At 40.3% G+C, this 16,090-nt stretch overlaps 1 long non-coding RNA gene across 2 annotated transcripts; it reads right to left on the reverse strand.

Annotated features, from left to right (window-relative positions):
- Positions 1–973: 973 nt before the first annotated feature.
- LOC122881256 lies at positions 974–16,047 on the reverse strand. 2 transcript variants are annotated; one of them, XR_006379135.1, is made up of 3 exons: positions 15,620–16,047; positions 12,687–12,819; positions 974–1,358 (listed from the first exon to the last, which is right to left on the reverse strand). It is a non-coding gene; the product is annotated as an uncharacterized LOC122881256 (long non-coding RNA). The 2 variants fall into 2 exon arrangements; XR_006379136.1 differs by lacking the exon at positions 974–1,358 and adding an exon at positions 7,233–9,967 and having other exon boundaries at positions 15,620–16,017.
- Between the last annotated feature and the right edge of the window lie 43 nt (positions 16,048–16,090).

Raw genomic sequence — 16,090 nt, forward strand, 5'->3', positions numbered from 1 at the left:
ACACATTAACAAAGATGCAACGTCCCTCTTTCTCATTCTCCCTTTCCCTCTCTCTCTCTCTGTCTCTCTCTCTCTCACACACACACACACACACACACATAACACACACACACTTAGGGCAGGCAGTGGGCTGGCTGTTGATTTAATGTTGCCAGGGGAACCCGGGATTCACAGATTCTGTGCTCCAGATGTTTCATGAACAACAAGGGGACTTCCTGGTTCCTGAAGGACTGAACGTGCACATCAGCCTTTGTGTGTGTGTGTGTGTGTGTGTGTGTGCATTTGTGTATTTCATAGGAGCTTCAAATGCTCGTCAGCTGTAACTCCACCAGCGTGTGTGTGACATCAGAAAAGACCTTTTTCAAACCCAACCCCTCCCAGAAGGACAGGACATTTTCTTCTCTCTCCACACAAGCAGGAGAGTATAAATTGTTACCCACACACACACACACACTCATAGAGAGAATACAGAGGGGAAAAAAAGTCAGAAAGAGAGCGAGAAGTGTGTATCACAGTCAGTATTGGCCTGTGTTCTCTGCAAGGCTACTGAAATGATCTTGATACACATACACAGAACAAGATCCCGCTGAGCGTTTACATCTATCATAAAACACCATGGCATACTTCTCCAAGTCAATGGGTTCAAGCCACAAGTCTGGCCTGTTAAAATATCCCCTTTATTACATTTCTCCTTTATCAGACGACAATGAAAAGGAATGGGAAATGAATGGGAGCATTTAAGTAAGCACGCTGTCCATCCCAGCAGTGAGGTAGATTTAAACCTGTACCATTTGTGTTATAAGGTACAGTATGCACTTTAAATAAATGAGCCACAGCAGCTATCGGATTTCACTTTATTTAATCATATCTGGACTTAAGATCCTATAGTCTCAAAGCTTTTTTATGTCTTACCCATTAGTCTGCACTCTAAAATACAGTGGATGTAGTAAACAAGAAAATAACTATTTGTGCTTAAAGCTGCACTAATCAATATTTTTATATTGATAATGGAGCAAATGACTGTAAGGTGTGAAAGGGGTCGCTTGTAGAGAATTATCACTCAACTGCAATTTTCCTCAGCTCTACAGTGCATTTAAATGTCTTTTAGCTCATTGTTTTGGTTGTCCAAAACACAGTTTACTGTTTGGTTCACAGTCACTGCTCTCGTCGTTGTTCAGTGGACTCAGGCTCTTTCTGGATTCATTACAGAGTCTGAGAGAAAATCTTGCTGCATCAAAACCACTGGGACAGAGACTGTCAGTGAAGATCTGTGTGTCTGCTCTCTGTGATGGCTCCACAGAGGACCTGCTCCTCTCATGCAGCCTACTACCATGGATAGTCTGTCTGGAATATTCTGTCTGTATAAGTGAAAAAATGCATGAGGAGGAAGTCAGAAAAATTACAGGGTTGAATAATGCATTTTAAACATTTCAACTGACGATGACAATGATGTATTTATTGTTTTCAGCATGTGTTTAACTACAGGAGCTTTGATGTAGATGTTTCTGCTATTTAAGATCAATCTATAAATCTTAATCTATTTAATCTGTGACTTGTGGAGAGTTAGAGACATTGATTAGCAAAATGTTTTAATGAAAAATTATAATACTGCGTATCACCTCAATGCCACCAAATGCACATAGCGTAACACACAGCCCAAACCATACTCACTGGGCTTCTTTCTTTACTATATTTAAAAAAATAGGTAAGTAAGAAAATGACACCTGTGGAAATCCAAGACTGTTCAAGTCTGAGGCTAAGGTCAAAGGCTGATTAACTTTGTTACAATGTTCATATTGTGTTTTGAGTCCAGATTAAAGTGGTCATATTATGCTTTTTGGCTTTTTCCCTTTCCTTTATTGTGTTATATATCTCTTTTGTGCATGTGATAGGTTTGCAAAGTGAAAAAGCCCAAAGACCACCCCAAAAGGAGTTACCCTCTCCCACAGAAAACACTGCTCCTGAACTGCCTGAAAACAGCTCGATTGTAATCCAGCCTTTACTTCCGTAACTTATCTACGTCACTATGTAACACACACCATAATGCACACCTAGTGGCCAGTGTGGCACGCCCTCAAACCAAGCTACTTAGAGCGGAGGCCGGAAGAGTTCAGTTTGTGGTATCGCCATGTCTAGGAGACGCTGTATTCGTTAGTGCGAGGGTGAAATTTCCTTTGTATTGTCTTCCAAAGGACGATGAACTGAAGAGTCAGTGGTTAACATTTATTCCTCAGGACTACAACCCCAAACTTTTTTTGTGCTCAATTCATTTTACCGAGGACTGCTTCATGAACCGGCAACAGTTCAATTCAGGCTTTTCTAAACGCTTACTCCTGAAAGACGGTGCAGTTCCGACTCTGTTTGGCCAATCTGGAGATTCAGCCGCTTTATTAGTTGTGGATTCTAATTAAAATAAACAAGGCAACCATTACTGAGTCTTCAAGTGCGGAGTTGTAGGTTGTAGCTAACCCAGCTAAAGTTGTAACATACAAGCAGCTAGTTTAAAGCTAGTTTGCTAATGTTCAAATGGTTTTGCTAATCTCCTGTAGGCCCATTTTCACCTGAAATTGTGTTGAAATATTGCAATGGGTTGTGTATTTCAAGATATGGAACAATATTTGTTGTGTGGATTTATGAGTAACTTATACCAGCTGCTATGTTATGATCGGAATCAAATGTAGGCCTCTGCTAACTTTGTAGCCAGTATTACTGTGTTCAAATGGTTTTGCTCATCAGCTGCAGACAATAGTTTGGCTGGATCCCAGCAAAAGATGAATAAAGTACAACGGCCGTTTAAGTTGCTTTATTACGTGGAGGCCTTGTCATAACCAACAGCGTAGTGCGCATGCGCCAACGTGCGTGCTGTCTGTTGCCGTAGCTCCATCTCGTTGTCTTACTTTTTCCAACTTTGAGCTTTCCTTTTTCTTCAAAACTTGAGTAACTTGTGTGTAAGTTAAAGAGTTTCCCCTCGGGGATCAATAAAGTATTTCTGATTTGGTTCCTAGTTACACAACCGGGGCTATATTTCCCTAGCAAAAGGATATTATGTGCATGTGTGTACATTTGTTTACATGCTACATGTGTTGTCTTCTGATTTCACTGGGGATGTTGTTGTTAGCGTTACAGATACTGAGTCTTTTCATGTGATTTAAAAATAGTTTTAATTACTTGATATGTGTAGTTACCAGTTGAACCAGCTTTATTTTGGATCACATTACCTTGCTCTTCAGGACCCGCCCTACTCTGCTTCTGATTGGCTAGTAGTCCTCACCTAGTTACTGCGCATGTGCAACTCCCAACAAAGATCGAATAGAAGTGATTGCCTCACTCGGTAGCTAAAACAGAGCATTCCAGAAACAGGGTGAAAAGAGGTGTAGCAGCAATGTGCAATATGACAAAAAAAATATGCCGTTTTTTGAAACCATATAAACCTATTCTGGTACAACCCCAAAATAAAATGATGAACCTGAAATTGGGCATAATATGGCCACTTTAAGCAATTCATCCCATCCCCAAAAAAGTTTTAAAAAGAGCATATAATGATTTCAGTATCGTGCTCAAATCTCTGCCACAGCGCGAAAACTGAGACTGAGAGTTTTGCGGGTCCAAATGGACGAGAGGTTAAAGGCTTGGACACTAGTGATACTGTTCTACTCTCAGGACAATGTGTTCTCTACAAGTACATAAGAGCAGAAACAGATTTCATCATTGTCCTGCAAGAACATGTGACTTTTAATGCTTTTATTTTATTCAGATTGACTGCCGACATGTGAAAAGGTTTGATCACAGTTCCTAAAAAGTTTACATTTACGGAGATGCAAAGTTCTTTAAGAAAGAACAAACACACACACACATACACACAGTTGTGCAAGAGAGACCTTAAGATCTCTTAGGATCACAGTGACACACGGCTGGGAATCAAACCATTGAGCACAAATCAAGCTGCTTTTTAATCTCTTCACCATCATTTGAAACGTCATTTTTTTCTGAGCTCATCTATGAGCTCTCTTTAGAATCCGAATCCGAATCCGAATCAGAAATACTTCATTGATTTTGTTACAGCTGCTCACTATTACGTCAGTCCCCTCTGAATTACAGCAACTTTTTATGTGTGGTGTTATCTTTTTTTCTTTTAATCATTTCCTTTTACATAGTGAGAACAAAGACATGCTCACAATATCGCCAGAAAAGAGAGATGTACAGAAAGAGAGGAGGGATGGGGAGATAAGGAAGGAGAGGCAAGGAGATATAACTCCCTTTTGCACATGCATTGGAAATGCAATTTTACATGCCAGCATACACATACACTTTCAGAAAAGGTGGACAAGAAAAATACCTTTTGGAGTAAAGAAGCTTAAAGAAGGGAGTACTAAAGCTTCTCCACTCTGTCATCTCCAACAAATATTCCCACGTAAATCAGAGACCTAAACCTCCGGGCAGTATATCATCCTCAGACAGCTCAGACTTACTGAATGCGTCTGGCACATAAGTCACAGTAAATGTCATTTCCTGCAAGATATTTATCCATCCTAACTTTGTTCATGTAATGTCTTGGAACAGGATCTGAAGTATTGTTTCTGTGTATGAGAGGGGATACAGCACATAGAGACTATATGTTCCTTTATGTATACCTTTCTCAGTCCATGTCAGTTAAGCCTCTTATTACCATGTATTTTTGATTAATTGTGGTACAGCAGGAAACTAAATGTTGATACCATTTAAAGAACTAGGGTGCATCAGACATAGAGTAAAAAATAATACATATTCTCATACATGTTCTAATGTGCTAACGTCCAGATATTAAAAATAATGAAAGAATCTTTAATTTTGCAGTTTCAGTTGGATCATTGAAAATAAACTGAATATATAGGAGGGTGAGTTGTATTTTTCTCTTTTTTGTTTTTTACACACATACAGTAAAGTAAGTTCCCTTCATTCCCAAGCATGGGTGCAGTAGGCGACTTTCCCAAAAGCTCAGTGACATTATAAACCCTCAGTTCTCCATCCGCTGAACAATAGACTGAAAGAGATCAAGGCACTAAATCTGTTTGGGAAAATCACCCCTGCTCTCTCTCACCCTACCGGACTCCAAAAAGGTGTCAGTCTTACCTGGTTATTTAGCAGTGGGGTTCAGTATTTGTTTCTTTAAGATCTTTGTTGATCATTAAATTACTGCCTGTAACTTGAAAGTCTTAATGCTTTAGTCATGAAAAATTACTAGCAGATGCTCCTTATTCATAATCAGTTGGACTATTTTCTAGTGGAGCTTGAAACATTTTTTTTCTCCAAACTGCAACCATGACAAGAAACAATAGTATGAATAGTATGAATCTTTGAAGTCTTTGGAAGTACTTGCATGCGATTTTTAGAGAAGCCTTTGCAGCAGTTTGAAATGGTAATCAAAAGAATAGACTTCTGAATATCGTGCAGTCTTTTCATCCTGTATTCAGTCAGAGACCTTTTTGGTTGAAAGCAGACACACACACACACACATACACATACAAAGGGAAATTACAAGTTGCATAATGCCACTTTTCAAATTAGATTGGTTCATGATTCTTTCTTTCTTTCTTGGTAAAATTTAACAGAGGTAAGTCTTACATACTGCATGAAAGAAGTTGCATTAGATTGGCATATTTTTGCAGTGCACAAGTTCTCGGTGTAGCTGTCCAGGGGCAAAGCAGGCCCTCTAGGCTGTGACACACTTAAGCTTTGAGACTGCTGGCCAGCTTCGGTGTTATTCTAGACTAAACAGTCAGTAAACCACAGCAGATACAAACATTTTCACAGCCAGCACAACACTAGTGTGTGTGTCTATGAGAGACAGACAGAGGAACAGAGGAGATGGAGGAAATTTATCTTATGTCCTTAATGGATAAACCTGCACCTCTGTCAACTCCACTGAGGGTGACTAATTCCTGTATATATTATATCCTGTAAACATGAGTAAAGGCTCATATCAAACAGTTTTTCAATTAGTAAATGATCTTACCCCTGAAAGGGAACAGCCGAAAGGAAAAGAAGAAGATCTCACCTCTTGGCATGTAATTTTCCATGTACAGTATGCTTCATAGGCACTGGGCATTTTGAGATTTGATCCAGCATACTGATGTATTTAGACAAATGTGGACTGCAGATCATGTTCTAGCTTTAGATCAAGACATAACGTTGATCATCCTGAAAATATTCACACTGTCAATCAAAATAGATACCACCAATTCATTTTGACAAAGACAGCTTTTCATCACTTCATCACCCACTTCTACTAAAACTTAGTCTGAGTTAGATTTAGATTGCTGGAGATAGAAAGGTGTTCTTATGTTGTAGTTCAGCTTGTTCTTTAGTGGACATATGCACCACCCATCCACCTATCCATCCCTCCATCCATTCCCTCTTTCTCCCTCTCCTATAATATAGACCAGATATTTTGGCATGGAATCTGCCATTGTGGGAGAAACCGATGCAAAGTCAGTGCTTCAAACAGGCACACAGTATTACACAATACACAATTGACCACACATGTTAACAAATCAAAAGCTGATAAGTAATGCTGAATGACATTAACTGCCTATTAAGTATGCAAGAAGAGGAGTGGTGCAACGATTTTAGAGAGATAGATCACATGCAACGGGGCAGCAGGAATATCAAAACCAGAAAAGATACCTGTATAGTACCCAAGCTACACTTACTACTATATAGTACTACTTGACTTGAGGAAATAGATGTGAAATTGTTAGATCCTACTGCGAGCAACTGGTTAGCTTGGTTGGTTGGCTTGGTTAACTGTGGCAAAGAGCTAGCCTGCTGTCCAAAGGTAACAAAATCTGCCTACCAGCACCTCTAAAGCTCACTAATTAACATATTATATCCCCTTTGTTAAATCTGTACAAAAACTGAAGTGTAAAAACAACAATTAGCTGTTTACAGGGGTTATGTGCCAATATTTCTTGGCTGGTTCCCTGGTCAACTTGTCCCAGCCAAGAAATATTCATGTACATAACCCCATACCAGATGCTGCTAGGTGTATTTTAGAACTTTGGACAGAGCCAGGCTTGCTGTTTTTCCCTGCTTCCAGTCTTTGTGCTAAGCTAAGCTAACCAGCTGCTGGCTGTAGCTTCATATTTAGCGTACAGACATGAGAGAGGTATCAGTTTTCTTATCTAGCTCTTGGCAGAAAGTGAATAAACGTATTTCCTAAAATTTCGAATAATTAAGGGTGTGAAAGTCTTGGCTTTATTGTAGTGTAGGGCAGTGCAGTTTATTTCACAGTCATAAAAGCAGTTTTCTTTGAGATTCAGTATCAGTCACATAAACACTGTTTATACATACACGCAAAGCCAACAAAAAATATTTGAGCGCACACACACACATCTGAAACATAAATATATATATATACACACTGAGTCATAGTCTCTCAGCTAGTTGACTTTCAGTTTGATGTGGGTGTTACTGACCGAAAGCTCTCCAAACATCAGCTGTTGAAGGTCTGCAGTGCCTCTAAACACACTCACCCACTATGAAGGCCCATTTATTGGTAATCATGCGTGTGAGAGTGTGTGTGAACGTGCTTGTGAAGTGAGTCCCCTTGTAAGTGTGTTTAAGTGAGGGAAGCAGGCAAGTGTGTGTGTTTGGGAAGGGCCGTTGTAGGGGTTGCTGTGTCTAAATGGTTTCTCGGGTTCAGCCCTAACACCAGCAGACGTCATGACACCATAATCACCCTCACACACACACGTGCGCACACACACACCCCTCAACGCTATGTCATGAACCTGCTAAAGAAAATGAAAACAGTTAAAGCTGTAGCCGGAGACGTCACATCTGGGGCAGGAGCTCTGGATAACAGTCAGGTTTTAGAACTGAAGTCTATAACCCTGAAAAACATTTGTCATAGTGGGACAAAACTCCATGTGACCATGTATACTCATCTGTTTTTGGTCTATTTCCATCCCATGGTAGTGGCAGGGTTATACACTTTTCAGATATGGCAATATCTGCTTAGAAAAACAATCGCTCTGGGGCAACCTTGCCTTGGGCACCAACACATCTAGGACTGCCACTGCAGAACACCACTGAAACTATTGACCAAATTTGCGTCCACCTCAGCTGTCCTAATATTAATGAGGCTGTGTTCAGACTGACCTCATTCATTTCAACGTCGGCAACCCCACTGTGCCAACGCAGAGGGCTACCACAGAAAAAAGCAGGGTTATCTGGCAAAAAAGTTGAGGCTGGCTCAACTTTGGCCACTTTCATATGTGTGAGCACACAGTCCTGGTAGATTACTTTAAACAGCGTAGTTCTGTTAGCTTTGCAAGACAAAGGATACAATGATAAGTGACTCTGATAACCTTTCAGTTGTAAAAGCCCTCCTCATTGTATTATAAACTGCTAGTATCAAAGGAAAAATCTGAATGTGTATTTTTTTTCATATCCCTGTTATGAAATAAGCTTTGTGTAGGTACTGTAGATGAAAGGGGTCATCTGAGGTCTAACAGACACATACAGTATTGGAAGTGATGAGTTGGATTACAAAGCAAAAAGAGAGACAGTAAGAATTAGGTGAAAGCTGCAAGAAGGAGAGCATAATAAGCACATAGTGAGCGATGTTAAGAGAGTCTCTTTGGGTGGGCCTGGAGACGCACTGAGATTTAAATCACAGCTGTTTGACTGATGTTATACACAGTCACTCTCATAAGCCTCAGCCTCAAGGACGTTTAGATGAGCAGCAGCAGTCATAATGTACTGAGTTATGCTCTGTGTATTTTGTGGTTTTGTTAACAGCAACCTCTCCTGTACGAACAATTAACTTCCCTTTTCTCATACCCTTCGTTTAGGTTACTATCAGCAAAATCACAATAATTCAAGTGTATCTAAGGATACACCCTCCACTTTTTCTTAGCTGTAATAGTATTCATACACTACAAAATATTCAGTCAATTTCACCATGTTATATGAAGGTGGGAGTGAAATGATACTCCTCTTGGGTTATGGTAATAATTATGCTGATGCTGAGTGGTGGCCTTGCTGTTTAATGCTGTGAGAATGGTTGGGTCGTCGAGCTCAGATGATCCAGTAAACATGCATTAGTTACATGATGTTAAAAGCTTGTCTTATAGCAGCTTTTCTTACATTTTTGTCCTGTGTCTTGTGCTTTGGTCTTGTTGCAAAGCTATCTGTCTCACTTTGAGACAAATATATCAATCCATGAATTTTTAATATCAGAAAAAAAGAAAGTGATTTTTTTCCAATTCATTTTTTGTGGCTTTGCAAGTAGCTGGAGAACTGAGCTGAATTTAGAGAGAAAGAAGGATTAAGTCTGCTGTGCTCCACCCAAATGGCACATTTGAACAGAAATGTCTCAGAAACCGTTTCTTTTCCTATTACTTTCCCTCTCACTCACATACTGTACAGACACATAGATACAGAGCTCAAACACATACACAAATGCACTCCCCAGGTGATACCTCCAGCTCTGCCTAATGTGATGTGAGGTAATGCTTTTTTTTGGGGGGGGGTTCTGGGGTGGGAAAGAGTGAGGGACAGACCCTGGAGAAAAAGTGTCCCGCAGCTGTGTGTCTTGCATGTGTTGTTGTGTTTGGTGCCAGAAAACCAAGGAGCTCCCCCCGTGTATTCATCATCAAACTGTTTCAACTCAGACACTCCCAGTGAACACAGAGCATGAAGCAAGACCTTGATATTTGGTCACCCTTCTGATGCCTTAATATCCAATTTCTTCCATGTTTTCATTATGATTCTGTTTTATGCTCTGAAAAATGCTGAAGCACAAACAGGGTAGTAGTCATAGTAGTCTTTGAATAACGTGTCATCCTCCCTTTTCCCCTTCTGTCCAATTTTACTCTAATCCCACACACTTCTTGAAACTAAGGGTCCTCCTAAGATAGAAAGGCAGCTTCATTTAGATCCAGCAGAAACCTGATCTGTGTATCAGCCCTGGTCTGGCCCATATCTGTAGAGGAAAATGTCAGAACTTGAGTGACAGGGATTAGTGAAGCTAGTTTGAAGGAATGCCACTGCACATGCCATCTGAGATGCAGGTTTGCTACAGAGAACGGTAGAGAGTGGAGAGGAGCACACCATAACTGAATTGAGGACAGAATAGTAAATTAGATTAAAACAGAGCACAAGCTAGCAAAGAAAACTCACAGACTACAACATGTTTTACATGTAAATGAGTTCACCACTAGGGAACGCATCAGCCGTGTCCCCTGAAAGTCTTTAGAATACCTACATATTGCGGGACTATAGATTTGTGGGTCACTGATATTGTCAATTTTTTTTTTTTTTTAAACATTGTCTTTTAGACTAAATAAAGGCCTCGAAACCCTCACACTAAACCCACACATCACTGCACCCCATTCTGAGACTCAACATGGCTGTGTGTTTTCACAGTGAGGTGATGCATTTTGGGGCTGTTGTGACCTCATGGTCTTAGACAGCTGCTGGTAAGATAATGAAGGAAACCCCTAGCATGCACACACACACATCACACAGAGATTAAAAAAAAAAAATTCTGGGAGGGGGAAATGTCCTCATAATGCATTACAGAGTATAAGGGGGGGGGGGGCATGTGCAGAGTTGTTCTTTTTGCCCCTAGGCTGTTGGCAGGACTCACAGGGCTTCGAGCTGCAGTGAGCATGTAGTGGTTGGATTTCGAGTAGAAAGTAGTAATATGATGCACTTGACCCATATCCCATGCCTGCATCTAAACAGCTTGATACAGGGATATAGTGGGACATCGGATTTGGGGTTGAAGAGTCACACACAGGCCAACCCCGTGCAAGGAAACAGATGTTTTACAAGGGTCCTTCTTGTTAAAAGGGTCCTGGCCAAGCAGTCCTGCAAGATATCCAGATATCTATCGCACATCACTGCATATTGTGATTGGGTGCAGATACACATAAACTCCATGTAGTTAACACCAGTGTTAAGATGTTGCAGATGTTGATTGTGTGTTGTCAAATCCGTACCGGAGCCACAGCTGGCTACTTAGTTCGGACTGGCAACACAATTAGCTACTGCAATAGAAAGAAAGAAATACATTTAACCTGGAGATTCATTCGTTCAGTTGTCATGGTTACCACCATGCCTTTTGGTTTATATGGAGAAAAGTTTATTCTGTGTTAATTTAGCCTTTAGAACTGCATAAATCCCAACTTGAACCAATAACCAATGTGTGGAGCAGATTGTGTTTTATTAATGGGCAAAGCAGTAGTTAGCAAGTTGCATTGACTATGGTAGGCTACCTTTATATGCATGCACAGCTTGTACTGTGAGTGTTTTCCCAACATAATGCATTCCCAAAACAACTGAAAGTAATATTTTTAGCCCCATTTTGCCAAAGACCAGGTATTTATTTAATAGGAAAAACTATAAGATATAAATCTACAAAAGGTTGTTCTTGTAAACCCTTCTGTAAAAAGAAATCTATTTAAAGTCTAATTTTGGCTGGCTCTGTAAATTCAGACAAACAGATCCTTACTTGGTATCACTGTGCTGTAATTGTGTTTGCATGACTTTTCTCTTTCTTCCTTTACTTATATTCCCTGAAACACTATTACAGCATTATCACTTTCTGGCGAGAGTCTTGTCTTTCAGTGTCTAACAGTTTTTTGGTGAGATGTGTGTCGGGCGGTTGCCATGGCACCGCGTACACACAGACACACAGACACACAGACACACACACACACACACACACACACACACAGTGCAGCTGTGGCTGAAGATTGCCTCAGTGTAGCCAAATAAATGTGCAGATTGCTCCCTCTGGTGGAGTGAAGTTGATCTCCGTTACAGTGAAACTTGTGCAGCTGAAGAACACAGGGCCAGACTCGCTAAGGCCTTTGCGCCTGTGTTCCAGACGCAGATGTGACGCATTCTGCCCCAAACACATGTGCTGTAGGCCTATTTATCAAGCAGACGCACAAGGCTGGAGTTGCAGTTTGCGTGTCATTTGTGCGAGTGTCTGCAAGGTGCGCCTCTCTCCTCCCGCAAATAATAGGTGGAGACGTGTTAACAGAGAATGCTATTCTGCTGGATTTACTGAGGTCACGCTATTTGCGACTGTCAGTTTTGCAGGTCAAATTCTCTGGCTCTGAAAAGGAGGCGTAAACAAAGCTTAGATGGGATTTACAGGAACCACAAGGAAGGTTGTAGTGACGGAAGGAAATAAACGTGAATTATATATGGGGTTGTGAAAAGGGATTATTAGAAACAAAAATGAAGCAGTTAGGCTATTGTTAATGAACGCAATAGGCTATCTGGTTACTGTAACGCAAACGAATAGTGGATGGATGTTGTGGTTTGTGCTCATCAAACTTGAGTTTGAAGTTAACCATCAGTGAACTGTAAAATCCCTACAGACTGACTGCAACTAAACTTTCTTTGTTTTGTTAAGAAATTTAAGTGTGCATTTGGCTGCCTTTACTTCAGTATTAATATCAACACCTGCTCCACCTCCAGCTCCTCCGCTCTGAACACTGCTGCCGTGTGTGTTGTGTACATTTTGTGCGTCTTTGATTTGCATCTATTAGGCTACTTCATCTCCTTTTTGTTTACCACGAACGTAATCATTGTCCCCTAATGTATGAATAAATAGATATATGCTAAAGATTATAACACACTTTTATGAGTAATATTTTGAGTAGGCAAAGATCACTATACGTTACCATTTATTTTCTGAGCTTAGTGAATCCCAGTGTGAACTGTGCTTATGAGCTCTCCTTCACTGGTAGAGTGCGTCTGGAGGTTTAGTAGCCTACCAGGTTCAGTCCAGGAGCTGCTGCCTTAGGAAATCAGGCGCTGAAAGCGCACACACACACACACACACACACACACACACACACAGTTAATGTCAAAAGTACAGTGCAGGAAAATGGGGGACACATTTGAAGCTATAATTTCTGTTCAGTCTGTGTCATAATGTTGCCTACCAGCTTCTTTCAACTAGCTTTTTATCCATGTCTTATAAGTGACTGTGCGAGCCAGTTGGAGGATCATCTGTGTGACTGGGGACCTACCACATCATTTCCAGCATTGTTGATGTGCTTTTTGAAGGGCTCTGCAATTGGTTGCACTGTGCAATGTGTCCTGACAACATAATACTGTTAGATATTCATACTCTTAGTGATCTTGTTCTACTGTATACTGCATATAAGCATGTTTCAAAGTTTGAAAATGAATATCATATGCTGGGTCTTTGCCATAGCTCAGGGTTTAGTCAATTGACGACTCAGTGGAAACACAGGTGTTTGTAGTTATTCTGGTTGATTAGATCTGCTCAGTTTAAAGTTACTTGAGGTAACCAAACTCATGAATAAGAATGATTAAGGTGTCATTTCTATCCTAGCCTAAGACGTACAATAAAACTAAAGTCAGGGTGATGTCTGTAGTCCTTTTTCACAGAAAACATTTTGACGATAAAATAAACAGTACATAATGCAGTAAATGATGGCTGAATTCCATTTAGCTGCTTCTGTTTCAGGGTCCTGGTATGCTGACTCACTGTCATACTGTCATGGCTTACCGAGACACTTATAGAACGGAGCCATCATTAATTTGTCCATGGATCTGGAAATTAATTAATTGATTGATTGACTGATTGACTGAAAACACATTACAACAAAAAATCCAAACAACAAACAAATTTAAGGGGGAAAGTCTGTTGATTTCATAGCAAAACAGGTGCAACAGCTAAAAAGAGAGGAGACTGAGGCAGTGTCCACTAAAGCCAGCCTCCCCTCTTTTAATAGACAACTAATGGAGAAAAATGAATGATGAATCCTAATGAAAAATGGGGGACAGGGGAGGAGGGGGTATGTGTTTCCAACCATCCATGTCATATAATTTTGACTGTGATGAATTAAAGAAAATTATTGCAAAGTAAACTGTGTATTCATTGCAGGAGGTATCATTTATCACCTCCTGACCTGTCAGACTACTTAATCAATTAATGCCCATGCATTAATCCATCTTCAGTCTTCCCATAAAGCTAACACAGGATGTCAAATGGAAGTGGTGATTCATCACAGGCTGACCATTTGAGAAAAATATATGCTCTCTCTGTATAGTCCACATGCTGCTGAACCTACTTTAAATAAATACAATAATTTAAAAAAATATTTCTTATACAACCATAACATTTTAATGACAGTTCAGAAAGGTAAAAGAAATTGCTACGAAGGAAACATGAACATATATATTCAGATTCACCACACTATAGCATCATATTTAGTACGGTGTTTTTTTTTAAATTTTCTTTCTTTACTTTCCAACAATATAAGCTACTAGAAATATTTTCTTCAAAATATGGCAACATTTTTTTAATTTGAAGATTTTTTTTTAAACTTCAAACAAAAGCTCAACTCTCTCACATGGCCACTGTACATTAATACGGCAGAAATGTAATGAAATGTGCTACATTCACATGCTCTTCCTAGTCCTCAGCCTGCAGATGGTAATCTCCACAAGAAAACTTCACCTCAGCTTCAAGCTAGGTAGGCTACTGATGAGTCCTGATGTTAGTCCTCAAGTCAACAACCTTCCCTAAGTAACAAAAGCAATACCTTTTTACAGAAGAATAGAAATACCCAAATTCAAGAGCAGTAAATTAACTAAAACGTACAAAATCTATTTCTTATCTATGCATGATGCCCCTCGTGGCTGGTGATGTAGGCCTACTTTGTTGTAAAACCTGTGTAAAACATGACCTTAAATGCATCGATTCCTGACTGGGTGTGTTGTACGAGTTACTCTGCTGGACCGTTCTCCGCCCACCGGGACGGTCCTGGGAAAATGAAGCCTCGCTAGCTAATGCTGGAAGCCAGAAACAAACATATGTGATCCGTTGTTTGTTTGATAATCTAAACAAAGAACACGTTTTCTTGCGGTGGCCTTTCTAAAACGTGCAGTGGTGAAAGTTACTATATTCTGTTATTATCAATGAGTTGATAAGCAGACAGCGTTAACTAACTAGCTTGTTGAAAAGTTATCTGGTACAATGGAGTTTGAGTCGTTTGTGTACCTCCCCCACTTATAATACTGGGAAGTGATTAGCCGAATTAAAAAGTGATTCACAACAGGTTCAGGCGGAAGCCGCGGGTAGCCAGAGACAAGCATGGACGTATAAGACATGGAGCCAAGGCCGCGTTACTTTCTCCCCACCCGTTTTCTGTCAAGGCCCGCCCTACTGTGCTGTAATTGGCTAGTACTCGTTACTTCGACGCGTCCTTGTGATTGGATGCTGCATGGAAGAGCTCCTAGGTGCTCCCTCGCCTGAAACTTATTGCATACATATTCTAGTTGACCTTTATTATAAAATATGACAAATCTGATCAGTTAATTTACCACACTGATACTAATAGTTCTGAGGGGAATATGTTAACAGTTCTCTAACCTTGTTTTTCTCGATAACACATGGTTCAAGATGGAGTGTAATAATGTTCATTGAATACAAGATAGATTTGATCATTTTACAACACAGGGTTGTATAACGAGATTTGGGTTGTAGTTCCCTTTATGCTACTCATAAAAACAAATGCTATGTACAAAAATGATATACAATGGATTAGTGAATAAATAATAAGTCATAAAACTATTTTACATGGTGGAGTGCTGGGGATGAAGTTAGGAGTCTCTCAGCCTGAGGGAAGAAGCTGCTCTGTCGTCTGGTGGTACGACACCGGATACTGCTGTATCTCTTTCCAGACGGCAGCAGGGTGAAGATGCTGTGGTCGGGGTGGGTACTGTGCTTTAGTACCCTTTGGGCTCTGCGCAGGCACCTCACCTCACCGATATCACTGCTGCTCGGTATATGGGTGCGGAGCGGTTTAATCACCCGCTGCCCTCCTTTCATGCGCCGTGCGCATGTGATGTTCCAGTCAGGGTGCTTCCTATTGCTCCTCTGTGAAAGTTAAAAAGAACTTGGCACGGCAAGTTGTAGTTGTGAAGCAAATGTTATATGAACAAGGGGTTAAATTGCGTATAGCTAAATTGAGTTGCATCCCCTCTGAAGATATAAAGATTTTAAACATATTTATATTTATTACATTATCGTCAACGTCAGTAGTGTCAC

The sequence above is a fragment of the Siniperca chuatsi genome, linkage group LG9, assembly GCF_020085105.1.
Source record: "Siniperca chuatsi isolate FFG_IHB_CAS linkage group LG9, ASM2008510v1, whole genome shotgun sequence".
NCBI classification, from domain to species: domain Eukaryota; kingdom Metazoa; phylum Chordata; class Actinopteri; order Centrarchiformes; family Sinipercidae; genus Siniperca; species Siniperca chuatsi.